This window comes from Oncorhynchus clarkii, chromosome 20 (assembly GCF_045791955.1).
Source record: "Oncorhynchus clarkii lewisi isolate Uvic-CL-2024 chromosome 20, UVic_Ocla_1.0, whole genome shotgun sequence".
Lineage (NCBI taxonomy): Eukaryota > Metazoa > Chordata > Actinopteri > Salmoniformes > Salmonidae > Oncorhynchus > Oncorhynchus clarkii.
In genome coordinates this window covers 17,944,104-17,952,242 of record NC_092166.1, presented here as the reverse complement: position 1 = coordinate 17,952,242, position 8,139 = coordinate 17,944,104, and positions in this window count along the sequence as shown.

Below are 8,139 nucleotides of genomic sequence, written 5' to 3'. Positions count from 1 at the left end.
TAAATGTTACGCAGCAAAAACAGCCAAATATAGTCAAATCGGATTTTAGTAACCATATTGTGGGCCTGTTACAAAACATTAATAATGACGGATTAGACAAATATTAATTTGTTAGATCAGATTTGTTGAATGTGCGCCAATCCTTCTATCCCCGATGGTCTGCATTGCATTGACCTCTTTACAGCATATATCCCCAGTCCCTCATATTCATGTCTTTGAAAACCCAACACGGGGTATCATAACAATGTTTTTTTATTTGAGGACTTGTTCTTATAGTCTATCATCAAAGTTCTCCACGTTTGTTGTCAAGTAAGTTGTCAAAAAGTTGAGTTTGTGTTTATACAGGATGTACACTTACCGTCAACCAATCATGTCAATGTGGAGGTATATGGAGATATGTGGAGCCCTCGGCATTTTAAAAGCCAATTTATGCTTGATCTGAAAATGTGGTCTGAGGCTTCCTTTGGAAGCACACCCGCCGCAACTGCGGAACCTCCGGAGGAATGCAGAGGCATGCAAATCAAGCTCCGTACCACTTCGCTGTGCGCCTCTCAAATGTTGTAACAATGTGGAGGGCTTCATATAGCTCCGCATTGACATGATTGGGGGCGGTACGTCCTGTATAAACACAAATTCACTTCTTTGACTTCCTTCACAACCGCTCTGCGAAGCGCAAGAAGTATGAATGTCCTGACTTCTGCAGAGGCCATGCTGCATGTGCATTTCTGGTGTAGGCCTACCTTGAGGTTATTCTGAACTTGGTGATCTTTGGGAGGAATCTGAACCTCCCTTTGCCTCACAGCCTGAGAAGAACTGGAATCACTCCGGGCCTCCTCAAATCCAGTGGCTAAGACAGATGCCTCTCTGTTAGGCCACTTTAACTGGTCAAATTTCAGCTGGGAGAGTCACTTTTCCATGATGTTCTGCCTCCATTGTGGCACTAGAGGCACCAGATACGTTGTCCATTACTAGGTGACAGATTGCCCTTGTGAACATTTTCTTAGTATCATTGTGAATCTGCCAGACACCAGAGAGCTACTACCATTGTTTTTATTTATTTTACCTTTATTTAACTAGGCAACAAATTCTTATTTTCAATGGCGGCCTAGGAACAGTGGGTTAACTGCCTGTTCAGAACGACAGATTTGTACCTTGTCAGCTCGGGGATTTGAACTTGCAACCTTCTGGTTACTTGTCCAACACTCTAACCACTAGGCTACCCTGCCGCCCCATCTAGGACAGTCACTTGAGCTTCGGTGGCTTGATGCTCTGGATGGAACATCAAAGGAAGCAGCAGTCACTTCACGGACTGCTCAGTGAACATTAGATGAGTTTGGAGGAGAAGGGCTTCCCCGCTTGGTTTTCTCTCCTTATTCAGTTAAACAGTCGAATGCCACCGATTTGACAAGTCAGATGCTGTTCTGCCCCCGAATGAGGCTCTCAAGTTGATTCACAATGTCATGATACAATATATGAATCTTCTCCTTTGAAATAAGTTCTTCCAGCCTTGTTAGATCAGAGTCTGGAGAAGGAATCTGCTGCTGCACTTCAGGATTTTCAATGATAATGCTCACCACGTCATTCATGGTTTTTCTTTGGCCACTCAATACATGTGCTTCTAACGATTGTCCAGGAAAGTTATTGTCCAGCAACTCAGTTGATATTGGAGTTCCTGGGAGTATTGTAACATTTCTGCAACCTTGAGGCCTTTGACACTGTAGATAAACGAGATGAACGCCTTTGAGGCTCTTGCCAATACCCCTCTTTATTGTCCTCATTGCGAACTAGCTCCACACTTACCAGCACCGTTCCCACAATGTCATGGAGTCATACCAGCTCCCTTGAGGTCCTCTTGGACCTGTCCTCTTGGATGGTATCCAAGACCTGTCCTCTTGGATGGTATCCAAGACCTGTCCTCTTGGATGGTATCCAAGACCTGTCCTCTTGGATGGTATCCAAGACCTGTCCTCTTGGATGGTATCCAAGACCTGTCCTCTTGGATGGTATCCAAGACCTGTCCTCTTGGTTGGTATCCAAGACCTGTCCTCTTGGATGGTATCCAAGATTTGTATGATGCTTTTCTTGGCTTGCGCCATCGATGCAACAGTGGTTTTCAGATCCAATTGCGGATGCTGACTGAAAAACTCTCAGGTTTTTCAGCGGGTGCTGATAAATAGTCTGTGCTACCCAGGTGGTGAGGGTAGGTAACAACATCTCCACCCCGCTGATCCTCAACACTGGGGCCCCACAAGGGTGTGTTCTAAGCCCTCTCCTGTACTCCCTGTTCACTCACGACTGCGTGGCCATGCACGCCTCCAACTCAATCATCAAGTTTGCGGATGACACTACAGTGTTAGGCTTGATTACCAACAACGACGAGGAGGTGAGGGCCATCGGAGTGTGGTGTCAGGAAAATAACCTCACACTCAACGTCAACAAAACAAAGGAGATGATCGTGGACTTCAGGAAACAGCAGAGGGAGTACCCCCCTATCCACATTGACGGGACAGTAATGGAGAGGGTAGTAAGTTTTAAGTTCCTCGGCGTACACATCACGGACAAACTGAATTGGTCCACCCACACAGACAGCGTTGTGAAGAAGGCGCAGCAGCGCCTCTTCAACCTCAGGAGGCTGAAGAAATTTGGCTTGTCACCAAAAGCACTCACAAACTTCTACAGATGCACAATCGAGAGCATCCTGTCGGGCTGTATCACCGCCTGGTACGGCAACTGCTCCGCCCACAACCGTAAGGCTCTCCAGAGAGTAGTGAGGTCTGCACAACGCATCACCGGGGGCAAACTACCTGACCTCTTGGACACCTACACCACCCGATGTCACAGGAAGGCCATAAAGATCATCAAGGACAACAACCACCCGAGCCACTGCCAGTTCACCCCGCTATCATCCAGAAGGCGAGGTCAGTACAGGTGCATCAAAGCAGGGACCGAGAGACTGAAAAACAGCTTCTATCTCAAGGCCACCAGACTGTTAAACAGCCACCACTAACATTGAGTGGCTGCTGCCAACATACTGACTCAACTCCAGCTCACTTTAATAATGGAAATTGATGGAAAATGGGGGAGAAAATGTATCACTAGCCACTTTAAACAATGCCACTTAATATAATGTTTACATACCCTACATTACTCATCTCATATATATATGTATATACTGTACTCTATATCATCTACTGCATCTTGCCATCTTTATGTAATACATGTATCACTAGCCACTTTAAACTATTCCACTTCTATGTTTACATACCCTAGATTACTCATCTCATATGTATATACTGTACTCGATACCATCTACTGCATCTTGCCTATGCCGTTCTGTACCATCACTCATTCATATATCTTTATGTACATATTCTTTATCCCTTTACACTTGTAGGAGTTGTGGAATTGTTAGGTTAGATTACTCGTTGGTTATTACTGCATTGTCGGAACTAAAAGCACAAGCATTTCGCTACACTCGCATTAACATCTGCTAACCATGTGTGTGTAACAAATAACATTTGATTTGATTTGACTAAAGATTTAAGTCAGAAATGGCAGCACCACATTGGAAGCTCTTGTTTGAAGTCTCAGAAGAACCTCTTGATATTGAGGCTTCTGACTTCAGGTCAACACTAGAGAGTTTCTCAATGGTTGACATTAAAGGAGATCCAAGCAGAAGGTGAAAGTATGAGATTGTTTTGCCTCAACATGCCAGAGTATACAATCGCTTTCAGAGATTTTTTGCAGATTAAGACCACCACACAATCCCGTAATGCCAAAATACATACTTTGTGTGTGATGTCACGAACACATCCATTGTTCCTTGCTCTTTCCTGGCATTCGCCTGAGTCAACCATGACAGCCATGATCTCTCCTGACAATGGTGTAAGGCAAGCCTCAATGTCCCTGTCCTCCTTAGATGGAGTGGTCTTTGCTTGAGGCACAACCTGTCCAGTGACCAAATCATTGTAGCTTGGCAGAGATAACAGATATCATCTTTTCAGTGGCTTGCATGGCTCACCTGACTCACAACATCTCTGACAACAGATCTGGCCAATCCAGGTAAGCCAGAAGAGCTAGATTGATCACCCAGGGCCTGAAGAATTGTATCCTCATTGATCCCAAACAGGGCATTAAGAGAATCTGTCAGGGGAACCTCTCCTCTATATACCCTCTGCAAGGAAGTCAGACAAACACCAAAATGTATTGATCTTGTGTAATGTTTACATATTGATCTCTATGAATTGTTACTTTGAATTAACCAATATTTAATTATCTAATCATGTAACATTTACTTCTCTAAAGTGTTTATATGTCGTGTCTTATTTTATCATACAGTGCATTTGGAAAGTATTCAGAGCCCTTTACTTTTTCAAAATGTTATGTTACAGCCTTATTCTAAAATGGATTAAATACAAAAAAAACTCCTCATTAATCTATTCACAATACCCTATAATGACAAAGTGAAAAACAGGTTTTTAGAATTTTTGCCAAATGTATAAAAAAATAAAAAAGAAATACCTTATTTACATAAGTATTCAGACTATTTGCTATGAGACTCGAAATTCAGCTCAGGTGCATCCATTTTCCATTGATCATCCTTGAGATGTTTCTACAACTTTATTGGAGGCCACCTGTGGTAAATTCAATTGATTGGACATGATTTGGAAAGGCGCACGCCTGTACATGAATCTGCAATAAATTATAACCTGGGTACTGAGAACAGAGCATGTGAGCGGAGTTGAGCGCTCAGGTGCTCCATGTCCTTATACAGCATATGAACACTCTAAATAGGTCAGGCGCCAGACAGAATGAATTATTTAGGCTATATTATTTCAATTATTTGAAGGCTATAGCTTAAGCCTACAAAGAAATACATTGTGAAGCATTTGCGAGGGCGACACAATAGGCTGTTTGGGAAATAAAGCCCTCAGCATTTACAACATTTAGTTATATTAAATCATTATAGTCTATAAATTGCGCATATAGGCAGTGACCTACTTAGAATGAAATACATATTAAACGAAAAATGACTTAATAATGCCTTTGTTCATTTTTAGAATTCATTTTTAGAATCACGAGTTTGGCCAGTCTGTGGCTTCAGGCTCATGCGATGGTGCCACTTGCCAGGCTGGGCAGGCTGGGCATTCAAAACGGAATGCCCATTGAACGTGGGAATATACAGGCCTATTGGGCCAAAATCAATTACCGTATTGCAGGGTTCCCCAACTGGCGCCCCCCCCCAAAAAAATGTATTCTGAATATTTTTTTATAAAAAATAAAAAAAACAAGTCCCAAATGCAAAGAAGGAAGTTACCCTACCTAAACAATACAAAAGTTACATTTGCAATTAATTCATAAGGAGAGAGTATACAGGAGACAGTCAACTAATAAAGTAGGCAGCGGCCCATTTTGTGGAGCGGAAACGTAAAGATGCAACCATAGCGCAATCAATAGGAGGTGAACAGCGAGCTCCTGGTGCTGAAAATATAACTAATGTGTTATGCAAGTGTTGCACAGCAACAGACGGAGAAACCTACACCAGTCGAGTAACTAATTTCAACAATCTTTTTTTATTTTCTTAGACTTTATAAACAACAAGAGGGCTTATTTCTTCCGAGCCTAGGCCTATATAAAATAATGTAACTGACGGAGATCGGCTTAACAGCATCTTTCACAAAAAAAAGATATGTCCTATTAGAAATTTGATTTTTTTAAATTAGGCCCACTTACAATTGCAACTGGCCAAAAATGTAGCATCTTACATAAAACAATAATTTAAAGAAAAAAAGTAAATGTCTGTGTCGTGAGAGCCTGCTTGCCCTGCTCCTTTAACAAACAGAAAATACTGTCAGTTTGAGACCTAAATATCCCTGGATAAGCACTCAGTAATGTTAGTATTTACCAAATACAGTCATATAGGCCACTAAGTTATTTACTCAACGGAAAAAGTTGAATTTCCCCTCGGACACGATCTTGTGGATGTCGCATGAGATCAGTAGCGATTTTAGCATGTAAATCTTGCTTGGGGAAAAAAAAACAATTTTAGATGCATGACAGCAAAACCACTACACAACACAACACCAAACAATACATGAATTGCACTATAACGGTGACAAACAATGCACAGAAACCGTTAGGACCTACATAAAGCTGTCCCAAAAGCAGAGCTTTCTTTTCAGCACCATGGAGTGAATCCTGCTACACCTGCCTATCAACAGAGCCTTGTCTGGCAGCGAAACAGTTCATTCAGCCTCATTTACTGCATGTTTAAAAAACACATAGCTGATATGGCTGACTTGCTTAAAGAAATGTGGTTCTACTGACAATTGAGATGTACAAACTATGGCATAAGGGAAGGATGAGCGGACAAGAGGCAATCCGTAATTTTGATTGAGACATTAATGAGCGATCCACCGTGAGATGGATGTGATTTTGATGCGTAGGCACTCTTCGATTGACCTATGTGAAAGCCGGATTCCTGTCGTGAGTTTATATTACGTTCATATAGAAAAATTAGGACTCGCATGTGTAAGTCGATCCAAACATTGTTACCACGTAAAATGCACGCTTCTTTATGTGCTGTATTCCTTTGAGCATGTCACCCAGAACGCACACAAGGACTCCGCACTCCAAAACTCATCCCTGATTTGGCTCGGTGTCTGGAATTCAATCAGCTCAGTTTGAATTTCGGCCTCATCCAGCGAGGGTATCATTTTCTTAGCAAGGGAGGATCATTTAATAACTTTAATTTAATAACTTTTAATAATGACACTAATAATAATAATAATCTTTACATATCTTGCATTACTCATATCATATGTATATACTGTATTCTATACTATCTACTGTATCTTAGTCTATGCCGCTCTGACATTCCTCCTCCATATATTTATATGTTCTTAATTCCATTCCTTAACTTAGATTTATATGTCTTAGGTATTTGTTGTGAAATCGTTAACTATTACTTGTTTGAGATTGCTGCACTGTCGAAACTAGAATCACAACCATTTCGCTACACCCGCAATAACATCTGGAAAACACATGAATGTAATCAATAAAAAAACACATGATTTGAATTCTCCACGGATCACGTACAAACGCAATGATATCCTTGGGCATGCTGTAGTCTTCAAATCTGGTGGAGAAGTTGTCCCTCAGCTGCTTGATGAAATCTCCCATCACCTCTGTGACAATGCTGTGGCCTGGTCCCTCTGCCTGTCGTTTCCTCTGTGTGCTGAAGTGCAGTAGTCTTCCAGATTACATGTCCAAATCGAAAACCTCAAGCTTCCTAATAATAAAGGCCTCAAGTTTTTCCACCATATCCACGACTGTTTTCCCTCCTTGTAACTGCATATGTAACCCGTTTAAGTGACATACCATGGCAGCCGTGTGTGTGTAGCTTGCAGTTAACTCTTCAATGTGTCTGCGTCCAGCCCTTGTCTAAGGCGGGGCCGGACATGCTAATAATGACGTCTTTGCAAACAGCGACATTTTCATTGCAAATAAGACACACTGGCTTGGTATTGGGAAAAGATGGTAAGATAACGCATGTACATTATTCCCCGAAACTTCGATTTTCATTATCTACCTTTCTTTGATACTTTTTGAGTGACTTTTTGTCTTGCCATCAAGCTAATTGTTTCGAACGGATTTTGACGTAAAAAAGTAACGTAAACTCACCCCATTCCGTACAAATGTGCATAACCGCGACATTCAAACGAAGCTACAAAGAAAACTAATGGGACTGTAGCGACTGTGTTGACTTCAAAATCGGGGGTGTGAACTAGGTTCTATTCAAGCGTTGATCGACATGGTGATGGCTCTATAGTATTGGAGAAAAGTTGAAAAAACGGACCCTCCGTTACATCGAGGCGTGTCATGTCGTAACATACAGCACGCATAAAGCTACTATTTATGTCTTACAATTTCTCTCCACCAGGTGTAGCATTTCTCCCATCCTTTAAAAACAAGAAATGGACAGTGACGGGGTAAGGGGAATACCTAGTCATTTTTTGGTCATCATTGCATGCGATCATCATTCTCAAAGCCGCTGTTTACTTCTAAGATCACTTTAGCACCGCCCTAAAAACCCTATTCAAATTCGACACAAACGTTCAAATAGGTATGTAATGACAC